The following is a 12,446-nucleotide window of genomic DNA, read 5'->3' as shown; positions in this document are numbered from 1 at the left end:
TTGTTCTCCTAGCTGAAAAAATTTGTCTGGGGTGGGGGTTAGTGGTAGTAGTGTAGAAAGAAAGAGAGGTGGGTGGAGAGACTAAGTCAGGGCTGTTTGTTGAATATACTGTTAAGGACTGTTACCATCCTAATTAATCAAGTTAGAAATTACAGCTGTAGTCGGTTTCCCCCCAATTCTTGTTATCAATTTTCTTCTCTTTTGAGACAAAGCAAATATAAATTTTGTGTTCATTTGTCATTCGTTCTTTGACTTCAGCATCTCTGAAAATAACAATGTAGCACAAAAGACCAGTATTTACCTAGTTGTAATGTGGGTTGCCATGGTGTTTTGCAAATTATTGCAATTATGTTCACCATGCGAGTCGCCCTTGGTAACTGGCGAAAAAACTGATAATCCTGTTTTGAACAAAAGGTCAAATTGCTGAATAGAAAGTCTTGATTAACTAAAAGATGTACAAAGTGGAATTATTTCCTACCATTCAGAAATAGTTCTTGATCGGGTTTGGGGGAGGGGGTGAGTAAGTACATCTGATTACTGAAGTACAAAGCATTGAAAGGATGTTGTCTTGAGCCTTTCATGTAGTCTTAATGGTGGCTTTTTTGTCAAATTTACCCATTTGCGGCATTGAAAGAGGCAGCTGCATTTAAGCTTGAGAGATGGTGCTTTTTCAAGAGTTCAGTGCATGGAAAGTTCTCAGCAGTATCTGCAGTTTACTATTAGACCTTCGGCTATTAAAACTGATGTGCTGCATTTGAGCCCATAGCTCTTGGTGCTTGTAAAACCCTCTGACTGATGATCTAATAAAGTGCTCTTACCGGACAATCTCTGATCAGATACTTTAGGGGAAAAAAAAAAAATAACCACAGCTCTGAAAAGGGTGGAGGGAGAAACACATGGCTGGACTGAAAAGTTTGCCTTTGTAATCTGTGGTGGAAATGTTAGTAAATAAGACTGTGTTTTCAGTTTAAGTATTTTAAAGGCCCAATGTATTGTTCCAGAATTCATTTTTATTTACATTTACAGAAGCAAAAATCAAGTAGAAAATATTAAAAGTTTTTCATAATGACCAGTCTTCAGCAGTTAAATACAAGTATATAGAGGGAATGGTTTCCTGCACTTTAGTTCTGTGAATTTCCTTTTGTCTTTCCTTTATCATTCTTGAGGGGGTGGCAGGGGAAGGGAGGGAAGAGGTGAGGAGGATTAAGGAGACTTTTTTTTTAATTATTTCTACTTCTTGTTTTTTAAATAGCTACCTGGAAATTAATTCTTAAAACTTTGGAGAGCCTGTGTGAGAGCAGCATGAAAGCAAAGTAAACCTGAACAAGTTTGTGGGTTTACATTCTGTATCACCTAGCAACCCCCTGGCTCAGCCAGTTCTCTCGTCTGCCCCCAGTCCTGTTTACAGACCATTCAGACTGCTCTTCGAAACCATGAAAGATATTCAGTTTCATTAGTGCCATTCTCAAGGAGAAAATAATTAAACTTAAATGAACAAACACTGCTTAGTGATGCTTTAAAGTTCTCTAGTTTAAGGTGACCAGACTCTTGAAAAACCCCTTTCTCTGCCATTACCTTTAACTCTTTTGAGCTCCTCTGAACTTACATACGTATGTATGTGCATTACCACTTCTAAAGTTTTTGGAACTCTGTTAACTCCTTCAGTATTCAGAGATCTTCATAACCATATTGCAAAGATAAATGCTTCACATAAACAATCTTTTTGTCTCTTTACCAGCTTGATATATATACTCGAGTTGATGAACCTTACTGTAGGTGCCATGTATATGAGCAAAACCTTTGTGTGTTCTATCTTACATCTGATGTCTGGCAGGAAGTTCAACATGACAAATCTGAAAAATTCAAGGACTGTACAAAAATTTGAGGGGAGAAGAAATATAACAGAATTGTGTAGTGATTGGGGGCGGTAGAGTGTTTTTAGCTTTCTAACCAAACTAGAGGCATAGTTTTTAAGCAATCTTCTGAGTTCTTACTGTTTGTATGTTGCTAGACTCCTTGACAAGCAATACATGGATGGTCTGTATAAGCTCTTTGTGCTTTGTTGATGGTTGACAGACAAAGCAAAATTCTTTCTGAAGCAAGGTACTCTACTTAGTTGTGACCTGTTGTAGCCTAAGAATATGGCTTCCTTTGAGTTGTGTGAATAGGGAGAGTATTTTGGCAGAATGGACTTAAATATCCTTCTAGCGGTTTTCACTCTCGGTGCAGAAATCCATAAGGCTTCTTTCACTGATCCTTTTCTCAGTTTAGTTTTCCATGTGTAGTCATTTTAAGTATGTCTTCTCTCAGTTGCTTGCTCAAAGTCCATTTTAGCTGTTTTCAGTTTGTCTTAAGTGAAATCAAATTGTTGGTAATAGCTGGGTCTCTTTGTGAGTGGTGTGTTAGCCTGAGAAGACTTTTTAGTCTTTTGTGGCGTGTTTTGGTGCCTAGAACCTTATTTTAGTGAAGGTAAGAGGACCAAGGTATTGGATTTGATGTGAAGTAAAGCAGAACATATTTGCTAATTTAGTTTGTAATGTACAACTGTTAAAGTTGGAATTTTTCCACTTGTGGTGCTATTACATGTGCTAAAATGAGGGCCACTGTTTGCATCAAATCTATCACAAGGGTTTGGAGTGCTCTATTTTCCTTTCAGCAGGCTGATGATGGAGCCTGGGCTTTGCGCAAATGGGATCAATAAGTTTCAAATAACTTTTATGAAATGACACGTGACTGTACATCTAAAGGTATCTTAAAAAAATCAATTTTTAATAGCATGTAAAACTCTTACATTGACCTACAAGATATTTTTCACTTATGTCTTGTTTGATAATTTTGTTTAAAACATTTTTTATGTTCGCTTGAGTGTTTCAGTTCTTGGGGGAAGGGGGAAGGCTAGGGTGCATTTCTTACTTCTTCAGTTATCTCTTTCTTTGATCACATACACACACCTCCAAGACTTTTAATGATAAAACTGGTATGACAATGCTGAGAATAATATTTTCTTGAAAATAATGAAGTTTTCTTTTGATCTTAGATGGTTTCCTCATTTTTAATTTTTTTTTCCAGTTACGGATTAGAATGCAAATCAAGTTCTATTAATTTGAAATATTCAGATTTACAAAATACCATTCTTGAAACTCTACAGACTTTCATTTTTGGTAGCCTTTAAACAGGCATTTGCTCTTCTGTGGCTGACTTTGCCTCACAACAGTGATGCATTGCTGATTGGACTGTGAGATATGCAAGTTCTGAAGGAACTCCTAAAAAGTATGCTTCGGGACAGAATCTTGTTGTGGGTTAAGTCCTCTAAAATTTATGGCCCTTTTCCATAAAATCTGAAGGGGAGTATTGGGATATTTTAGATCAGTGCACATGGCAGCTTCACTTCTCTAATGGCCACCTGGAATCTCCATCAGAGCTTTCACCATTCTAGTATCACCAGCTTTTGTAAGATAGAAGGACATCTTGTGTTCTGAGAATTTCAGGTAGTGTTTATGTCCTCATTCATGCTTTCTTTAAGGTAGCAAGTCAGTGTAGCTACATTGTCTTCAGTTGGAGTTTGTGTAGTTGCTTTGGAACTTCTGTCTGGTCCTGTGAAGGTGTAATTCCCATTGATGCCAGGTGCCTTTGAGGTGGCAGTTTTCCAGTGGGGAACTGGGAGAACAGACATGAGTGTCTCTGAGAACAGGAGTATTTTGGAGTGGGTGTCCTTCTCTTTTGCCAGCACTGAGTGTTAAAGTGATCATTTGCCTTCCAGTAACTAGGAAGTTACTGGCTGATAGCATCCTTTAATGTGGGTCATGTGATAATAATACTGGCTATATAACAGTCTTCTCCAGGACCTGTACTGCTTTCAAGTAATACCCTTTCAAGAGCATATTTCCTCATTTCATCTTTCATTCAACTGAAAGTTTTGTGTTTTTCCTAAGAGATCATGTTTGTCTGTTCATCAGCCTGGATAATGTGGAATTCTAGAGGAGGAGAGTGATCCTCCAGGAAAGGAATTTCCTTTCTTTATATGAGTTTTTGTTATCCACTCGATCCCACAGCTGAATTCTGACCAGTTATATAGGCCAAAATTCAAGAAGCTCTGAAAATAAGGAAATGCTTAGAAAAGCAATTGAATTCGTATCGTCCAACTTCCATTAAGTGAGGCAGCATGAAATGGAGTGTGAAATGCTGTGGTCACTGTTTACATTTTCCCCAAATTGGATGATCAGGTAGCATCAAAACTAAAAATACTCTTACTGGGAAATGTAACCTATTTTTTTCTGGGTGAGAAGCTAGCTACAGTATTTATTGTACAGAAAAAGAAAAGTTAATATGAAGTCAATGGCCAACAGTGAGTTGATAAAATAGGTCCTTGTGATCTGAATAGTCATAGACCATGCTAAATCTGTGATCAGGTTTCTTAATGCATTATAGTTAGCTTTATGTATAAATTTCAGGAACTAATTTCAGCTGTTGTTACTATAATAGTTACTAAAACTATTTGCATTGCCAAAATGTACACAACACCTAAGAAAATATTATACAACACGGAATTAGCATTCCCTGTGTTAAGGGATTGAAGCTATAGGGTAAATGTACAAAGAATTCATACTAACCTAAGATGTTTCACTATTCTAAGCATATGCTGCAATATCTTTCAGCTGCAAGAAGCTTGGCAGTATGTTTAAGATGGTACCTATTCCACTTAAAATAAAAAGAGAAAAGCTCCAGTCAGCTAGCATCAATAATGGACTCTTGACCCAGTTCCTTTTAAAACAATTTATTTGAAGAGTCTGTAAAATATCAAAGGAATTTGTTATTCAGAGATGATTAAATGTTACAGCAGTATAAAACCTTAAAATATTCTTGAAAATCATCTTTGTCTTATATACTCAAATTGAAGTACAAATATTTCAACTTAGTTCTAAGATGTTTTTGACTTTGAAGTTTCAGCTACGCCTGACAGAGAGACTTTGCACATCCTCTTTGCTGTGAAATTCTTTTGCATTTTAAAATTCTCAGATGGAGTTCAGACATATCTCTTCTCTAGAATGGGATCTCTTGAACACAATATTAGGGCTTTTGGTTTAGTACAATTTCATCTCCATGTAGTAACATATTAAAGAAGTGGTGAGTTTCTCCATCAGCTTTTTGTTGACGTGAAAAGAAGGCTGGAATGCCTGATATATCAATCACAATGTCTCTCCATATACTATTTTGAGATCTCAATATGTCCATGCTCTCTAATGGAATCCCCTGGATTTCCTTTGCAGATAAACTGAGATCTTTCCCATGGTGTCACAGCTTCATGTTTTCATTAGTGCTTGGTAACTGATTTTCTTGGAAAAATAGCAAGCTTTGAAGAGTCCTGAAAAAGTTGCTGACCCAGAATTCTTCATCAGTGATTGCTTTTAACTTCTTGACTCCATTTTTTAGAGTTGGTTTGCATGATTCTTGTAAATAGTGTGCCTGTTTATTACTTAGCAAGGAGATACTCCTTGATAGGAAAAATGCCAAAACAGGTAAGATGTTCCTTGTAAAGGCTTAATTTCTGATGGTGGTCATTTTTCTATTGGGGGGGGGGAAGAAGGGAAGCCTGATGGCTCATTTTCCAGATATATTAGGCTGTTCTGTGGCAGCACGTTCTTTTTGTTTCCCTCAAAATTTTTTTTCTGACAAAATTATCTTAGAATTTTGCCTTTATGAAGAATTTGCTTAGTGTTTTCTTTCCTGTGCCCAAAAGCTGGGGGGACCATGAGGTGGGTTTTTAAATATCAGCAGGTGTCCCTTTCCTTTGTTCATCCAGCCTTACATAAAGTCAGATAATCTCATCTCCAGCTTTTTCTATTAGTAGCTGCAAGTTCCAGAGGAGTGGCCGTGTCTGCTCAGGCTGTGGGGGGACGCACAGACTTGACAAAATCAAATGTCTTTAGGTGTCATCTGTGAGGAGCCTCCCTGATCAGAGTGTGCCACGCTGGCTCTGCTTTGGTAGTCTCACAGGTCAGATCCTCCATCCATAAGATCATTCAAGCAGCTCTGATGTGCCTTCGTGCTTGCTCTGGAGGGACATTGAGGATGAAGAGCTGCAAGAAGTGCACAGAGCAGGCAGGCACCAGGGCTCTGCAGAGAGTCACTGTTCCTGCAGGAGAGAAGTGTGTGTCTCTGATTGTACCAGCTCTGACCCCAGCAAGTCCTCCATCTGGAAAAACCCTTTTAAAAGTTAAATGAGTCTGTGACTTTCTTCTTGTGTCTAGCAGCAGTAGAATTGGTTTGTTTAGAACAGTACATCCTCTGAGGTTTTAATCAGGTGTATTTCCTTATGAAAATGTGGGGTGTTGCTTGAGGAACCTAAACTATGCTGAAATTCACTGAAGTGGTGGAATCACTATCCCTGGAAGTGTTCAAAAGGTGTTTGGATGTGGCAGCTGAGCTGCTGGGATGATGGTTGGACTTTGAGCTTAGAGGTCTTTCCCAATGCTAATGATTCTATGATTCACATTACTGAGTAAAGTTTTCTAGTGGAGTCTTATTTCACTACTTACGACAGCATTCCTGACCTGAAGGGATTTCTTCTTGGCATTGTAGCAGTGACGGATAGGTGTCACTCAGGTCTGCTTTGTCTGCTGAAATTCCAGTGCATGGCACTAGTTCTCACCCTGTCATTCAGACTTTCATTGTATGAAAGTATGCTGGTATCTCACCAAGGTGGGGCAGATGCATTGTTGCTAGAGTGTTTCTTTGTTCTGAACAGGCAAGAAAGCAGATTAGAAATTGAAATTACTTCAAAGTTTGGTTACTTCATTTGGTTTCTGGTACGCAGCAGAAAATCTTTCCTGACATTACAGCAAGAGTTCATCTTTAAGTCAATATTCATATCACCTTTCACGTTGGAAGTGTAAAATCATTATATAATTCTCAAAAGATGTAGTTACTACTGATAGTGAAACCATTGGCCAAAGGATATGCAAACAGAGGTTGTGGTTCTAGTTCCTGACATGTTGTCTACTACTAGGAAAGTGTGTCTGTTCCCCCAAACACTCAGCTACTTACAGAAGACACAGGGAGAACACACCACACATGTGGAACAAAATACTGCAATTGGAGCTGATAACTTTCAGGTCACTGAGTTAAGTTCTCTGTTGCCATGATGTTGCTTGATTTAACTTCATAAAATCATTTGTCTTTTAATATTGCTTGGGGGGATCAATAGATTTGATGATGTATCCAGTAATGAGGTGGAACGTCATCCTTCCAGAGGATTTCAGGCCACTTCAGCCAGATTTGCCCTGTTAGGCAATACAATCCATAATAATGGATGTTGTCAGGAAAGCAGGTTTTGAAGCTTCTGCTCTTTGAATGAGTGGAAATCATATCCTTTTGTTAGAGTAGTATGAAAAGAACGGCCAGTGTGAAGTGAAAATGTCCTGATTAGCAACTCACAATGGTACCTGGATCAGAAAATCTTCATTATATTGTCTCTCAAATTCAGCCTTCCAAAAACTGTTTTGCTGATCAGTGACATGTGCAGCAGGCTTCAGCTGGCTGACCAGGACAGCGTGTTCAGGCTGGATTCCTGTGCTTTCCTTCTGGTGGATTTGATGGTGTAAGGTGATAACTTCAGCTCTGCAGTGCTGGAGACATGGGTTTGGGGTGTCATGTGCTCAGATATGCCAGCCATCTGAGACTGGGCATCATCCACCAAGATCCCATTTCCAAAAATCCACGTTAATATTGTCTTCAATGGGGAGGAAGGTTGCAGAGAAGCAAGCATGGATGACAAGTAAATTCAACTCCAAAATAACTGACAGTGACTTCTGAATAATTTTCAGTGCTTGCAGCTTTCTGCTTTTTTACCAGCACATAATTTCATTCTACGTGAACTTTTAAGGTGTTGGTAGTGCCTCAGCACCCAGACTGTCTGAAGGCAGGAATAGATGTGGAACTGAAGCATCTTAGGGAAGCACATTCAGTCCTCTGCTGTAGCAGGCAACCAAGCTACATTGTCAAATGTAATTTGTAAAAATTATTAAGATAAAGCTCAGTAAATGCATGTTGTTGACCCCTGCAACTTCTGTTTGAAAGGCTGTTGCAAAACCACTTGCCTCTGTATTCTGGGATAATATTTCCAATGCTTGTTGATCATTAGAATGGGAGAGGCTAATTCTCAAGAACAGACTTACAAAGAAACAAAAATTACTTTTGACTTGCAAATTTCTTCCTATTAGCTACAGTTCATGGACCTAATACTCTTCACGGATTTTCTTTTATATTGTGCATGTATTTCAGGGTTTTTTCACATACTTTTTTTATATTTTAAAATAAACTAAGCATTTGTGGGCAGGACGTTTGGAAACGCTAGTTGCTTTTTTTTCCCCTCTGTCAACTTTTATTTCATTTCCCACGGTGTTACAGGTACCAAGCAGAACAAAGCTTAAGGTTCCCTATTATGATTTTGTTTGATGTACTACAAATTAATTTACAGACTCAGTGATAGCTGCTGGGAAATGAAGGATTGGTTTTGTTTGGTCAGTGAAGATGACAAGCATGGATCAAATAAGGGTCAACAATAATGCACTTGAACAGATTGAATCAAAACATAATGCATGTATTGAACTTGATTGCAACATGCATGACCATGGAAAAGTTTTTTGTTTAAAAGAAATCAAGGCTATGGCTTAATTATCAAAGCAAAACAGGAGACACAAAGAGCTACATGTTTCTGATACTGCTTTTTTCAAAAATAGCTCCCTTCACACAGTTATCTACATGTTTAATTTCCATGCATAATAGCAACAGTTACTATTGTCATTTGTTACGAGAGATTAACAGATAGCAAGTACAAACAAACGCAAATAAGGCCTGAATAGAAAGGTGACAAAGAAGAAAAGACCTCTTTACTGTTAATTATAACTGGTGGGAAGTCTATACAAATGACATTAACTGTTTTCTGTATGAATTGAAGTGACATCCAGTTTGTTAGTATGTACTCAACACATTTGGGCATTTTATTGTAGGCAATAACTTAAATCTTCATTTTTTTAATATAGTTTATTGAGAAATGTACTGCTCAGTAAAATTTATATGTTTTGATCATGATTTCTTACTAGCTGAAAACAAGCATAATTGTAAGCTGTTGAGTAGTTATTTTTATCCTAAACTATGCTTTTGAGTTTCATCAGGGGTTTTCAGTCTTTTTTCACCTGTTTTTTGTGACCAGCAGAACCTCCCAGTGATTTCTTGAGCAGTGACTGCATTAGACTGAAACAATTGCATAATGAAACTTGCTTCAAATGTCATTATTCAGTGGTAGTTTGAGAGGACCTTCTATGCATTCCCTTATAAGACAGTAGAAGCTGTACCTTGTGAGTCCTTTGTTTCATAATTGTTAGCTAAAAAGGCCAATAGGTGGCAGAAAACACAGTTACTTTTATCATACATTATTTTCATGGTTGTCTATTTTTGAGTATTCTGTTCCGCTGAAGCGGGGATGCTGCTCCCATTCCAGGCTCTGTTTTCTCAGTTGCACTTGCATTCCCTAACAAAATATCTTACTATCTGGCAGTTTCCATTGTTTGTTTTTCTAATATAACAAATTGCTTCAAAGTTCAAGTGTAGCCATTTAATATGTTTTGAGTCATGAATGTTCTCTTGGTGCACACAGAATCTTTTCATAGTTACAGCTGAAAAAATTATGCTCTTCAACAGGAGGGTTTTGGAATGGGTGGGGACACTCTCCACACCTCCTCCTGCCTGGCTGTGTATTTTAAGGTGCTGTTTATGTCAGATTGCTGCCAGATATTTCATTGGAGGTAGAGATGCCACAGAATAAACAAATTTCCAAACAGAGCATGTCTTTTGTCTCTAAAAAATTAACTTAATGCAAGATTTGTGAGACTTCATTATCCTTACAAAAATGTTTTTGATTTTTCTCTCACAGTGGCTCTAATGATATTCTTGGTACTCATGTAGGTGAGTGTCTGAAGATCTCAATGCTATCCTTGAGTAGCTTTTTTTTGGTAGAAGGTTATTCCATATCTGTTTAAACTGAGTTATTTAATCAGTGTGACACAACATAATAAACACCCACCTCTTTTAGAGTCGGTCTTGGGCTCATTTGCAAAGCCAAAGCCAAGGCCTGTCTTTTCCACTTGAGGCTCATTTGTGCCTGCTGACTTCAGAAGACACTGGTCAGGTGTCTGTTAGGTCAGGCCCTAAGTCAGGATTTCTCACAGTGAACCATGTGTTGATGAACTAGCTCAGTCTTGGTGAGCAGTGTCTTATGTTGCTAATGTCAGTTCTGAAGTATTTGTTATAAATAAATTGTATATGACAAAGAAAGTGGTACTAGGACTGCTAGGGCAACAGTTGTGCAAGAGAGCAAATCACAGGTGTTTAATTCTTGACATTTTCTCACTGTGCAATTTTAAATGTCATGATTTACATTTCTGATCTACATAACAATAAAGTTCACACTTAGTGATCAGATACACTGATCATACTGTTTCCAAAACCCCTTACTTTATTAAGAGGGTCTGGTACAGGGAGGATTTCCTCATCCCAAAATCTGTTAGGTGAATTGCTTTTGGAGATGCTTTTTTCTTCCTCAGTATACTATAAATGGATCATAGGGTTAGGTAATGGATAATAATGGATAAGCTTAAACTGGGTATCAGGCTTTAGATGTCAGAGTTGGGTGAAATGAATCTAACTGCATATGTAAATACACTCTTTCCATTCCTGCACTATGGTTTAAACACTCACTTCAGGAAGTGCTGTATACATTTGCTGTGATGTTCTCCACACAGTTTTTCTGGTCTGTCCACATGGACATAAAAGCTCTGCTCTGCAGGGGCAGCAGGAAGTGTTTTGATAGATTTGGCACCAAGCAGGATAATACTTGAGTATATGGCATGGCTGTAAAAATGGTGAAAGAGGAGAGGTCTCTGGAATAAATGGAGTTATTTGGAAAGGAATTGAGGTTTCATCTTAAAAAGATAAAGAAAAACTAAAATAGTCTTGGTGCACTTCTGAAATTATTATAGAATATATTTTTAAGTTGAAATACAAGTGGAAATTAGGTAGATGTCATTATCAGAGCATAACATTGGGACTTCTGGTCAAAGAGCTAGTGAGAATGGAAGCAAGCAATGTTTTGAGTTGTCCTCTGATTCATTACATTTCTGTTCAAGTACTAGGATCCAAGTATGGTTGGATTTAACTTTGGCGCAACAAAAGGAGCAACAAAAAATTTGGAAACGGGCAAAAATAACCAGTCACTATTCCCAGCACAGACATCACCAGCCAATAGTCTGAAATGCAGTTTGACAGGGCTGAGCTGCTCAGGGTGGTAAAAGCAGGAACTGCTTGAGAAGAGTTGCAGGAACACTAAGTAGACTTCTCAGTTAACAACAGAAGCTTAAATGCTCTGCCAAGTAAGGTGAAGTGAAGAAATGCTAAAAACCCAGTCTTAATTTTGTGTCCAATGTATGTATTGACCTAGTAGGGAAGAATAAATAAATAAATAAATGAATAATAATAATTAAATAAAAACAATAATAAATAAATAAAAATATAAATAAATAATAATTCTTGAACAATAATAAATATCTTTCTGGATATGACTGCTCAATGCCCAAATGCTTGGTAGTGTGCTCTAGGCTGACAGACATTGAGGAGAGAAAGGAGCAGAGAACAAGATGGTAAATACCATTTTGTTCCTGTATAAATTCATGTTCGTCGGTGTCTGGAATACAGTGTGTAGTACTGGTTTAATCTCCCTCTCCACTTGTCCCATTTTCCACCACTCCCTCATTTCCAAAAAAACTTCAGAGAGATTCAGAGAAGAGCAACCAAGATTTGGAGTGGTTTCCAGGCAAGGAACAACTAAGTAAATTAGAACTGTGGTTTGGAAAAGACTTTGATTGAAGGTGATGTGATGGAGGTCTGTAAAATCATGAGTGGCACAAAGAAGGTAAATGCAGAATGATTATTCCTAGTCTCTCCTGATGCAAGAACTAGAAAGTGTTAAAAGAGAAGCTGCGTGCATGTGTGTGTGTTTTCAAGAAAAATCAAGTATTTTTCTTGAAAAATATATAGTTTCTTGAAAAATATATAGTTTATAGTTGTTCTGCAAAATGTTGCAGATGCTAAAAGTTTACATGGGTTTGAAAAGCATTTGAAGTTCATTGGGCTCATTAATGCATTAATTCAGTCACCACTGAATACAGAGACAGTGATTCAGGTGGTCCTTGAGGTATTTCTAAAAGCTGGGAAAATCTTTGGAAGAGTTTTACCGTGTCCTTTGTCTTTTGCCATTCCTTACGTATCTTCTCTTGGTGGTTCTTAGGGATGAGGTGTGGCATTGTTTTTAGCCTATGGTTGAACCTGGCATGAAAAGTTCATCCTTACCAGTTCTGGAATCATTCCTTCTTGCATACTCTTAAGAGAAGCCT

At 37.8% G+C, this 12,446-nt stretch overlaps 1 protein-coding gene across 1 annotated transcript in view; it reads left to right on the top strand.

The window, feature by feature from the left end:
- POLA1 (DNA polymerase alpha 1, catalytic subunit) overlaps window positions 1–12,446 on the top strand; it is a 185,085-nt gene that overhangs the window by 110,068 nt on the left and 62,571 nt on the right.

The sequence above is a fragment of the Anomalospiza imberbis genome, chromosome 2 (genome assembly GCF_031753505.1).
Source record: "Anomalospiza imberbis isolate Cuckoo-Finch-1a 21T00152 chromosome 2, ASM3175350v1, whole genome shotgun sequence".
NCBI lineage: Eukaryota > Metazoa > Chordata > Aves > Passeriformes > Viduidae > Anomalospiza > Anomalospiza imberbis.
The sequence above is the reverse complement of the archived record's forward strand: the minus strand, read 5'-3'. Positions and strand labels throughout refer to the sequence as shown.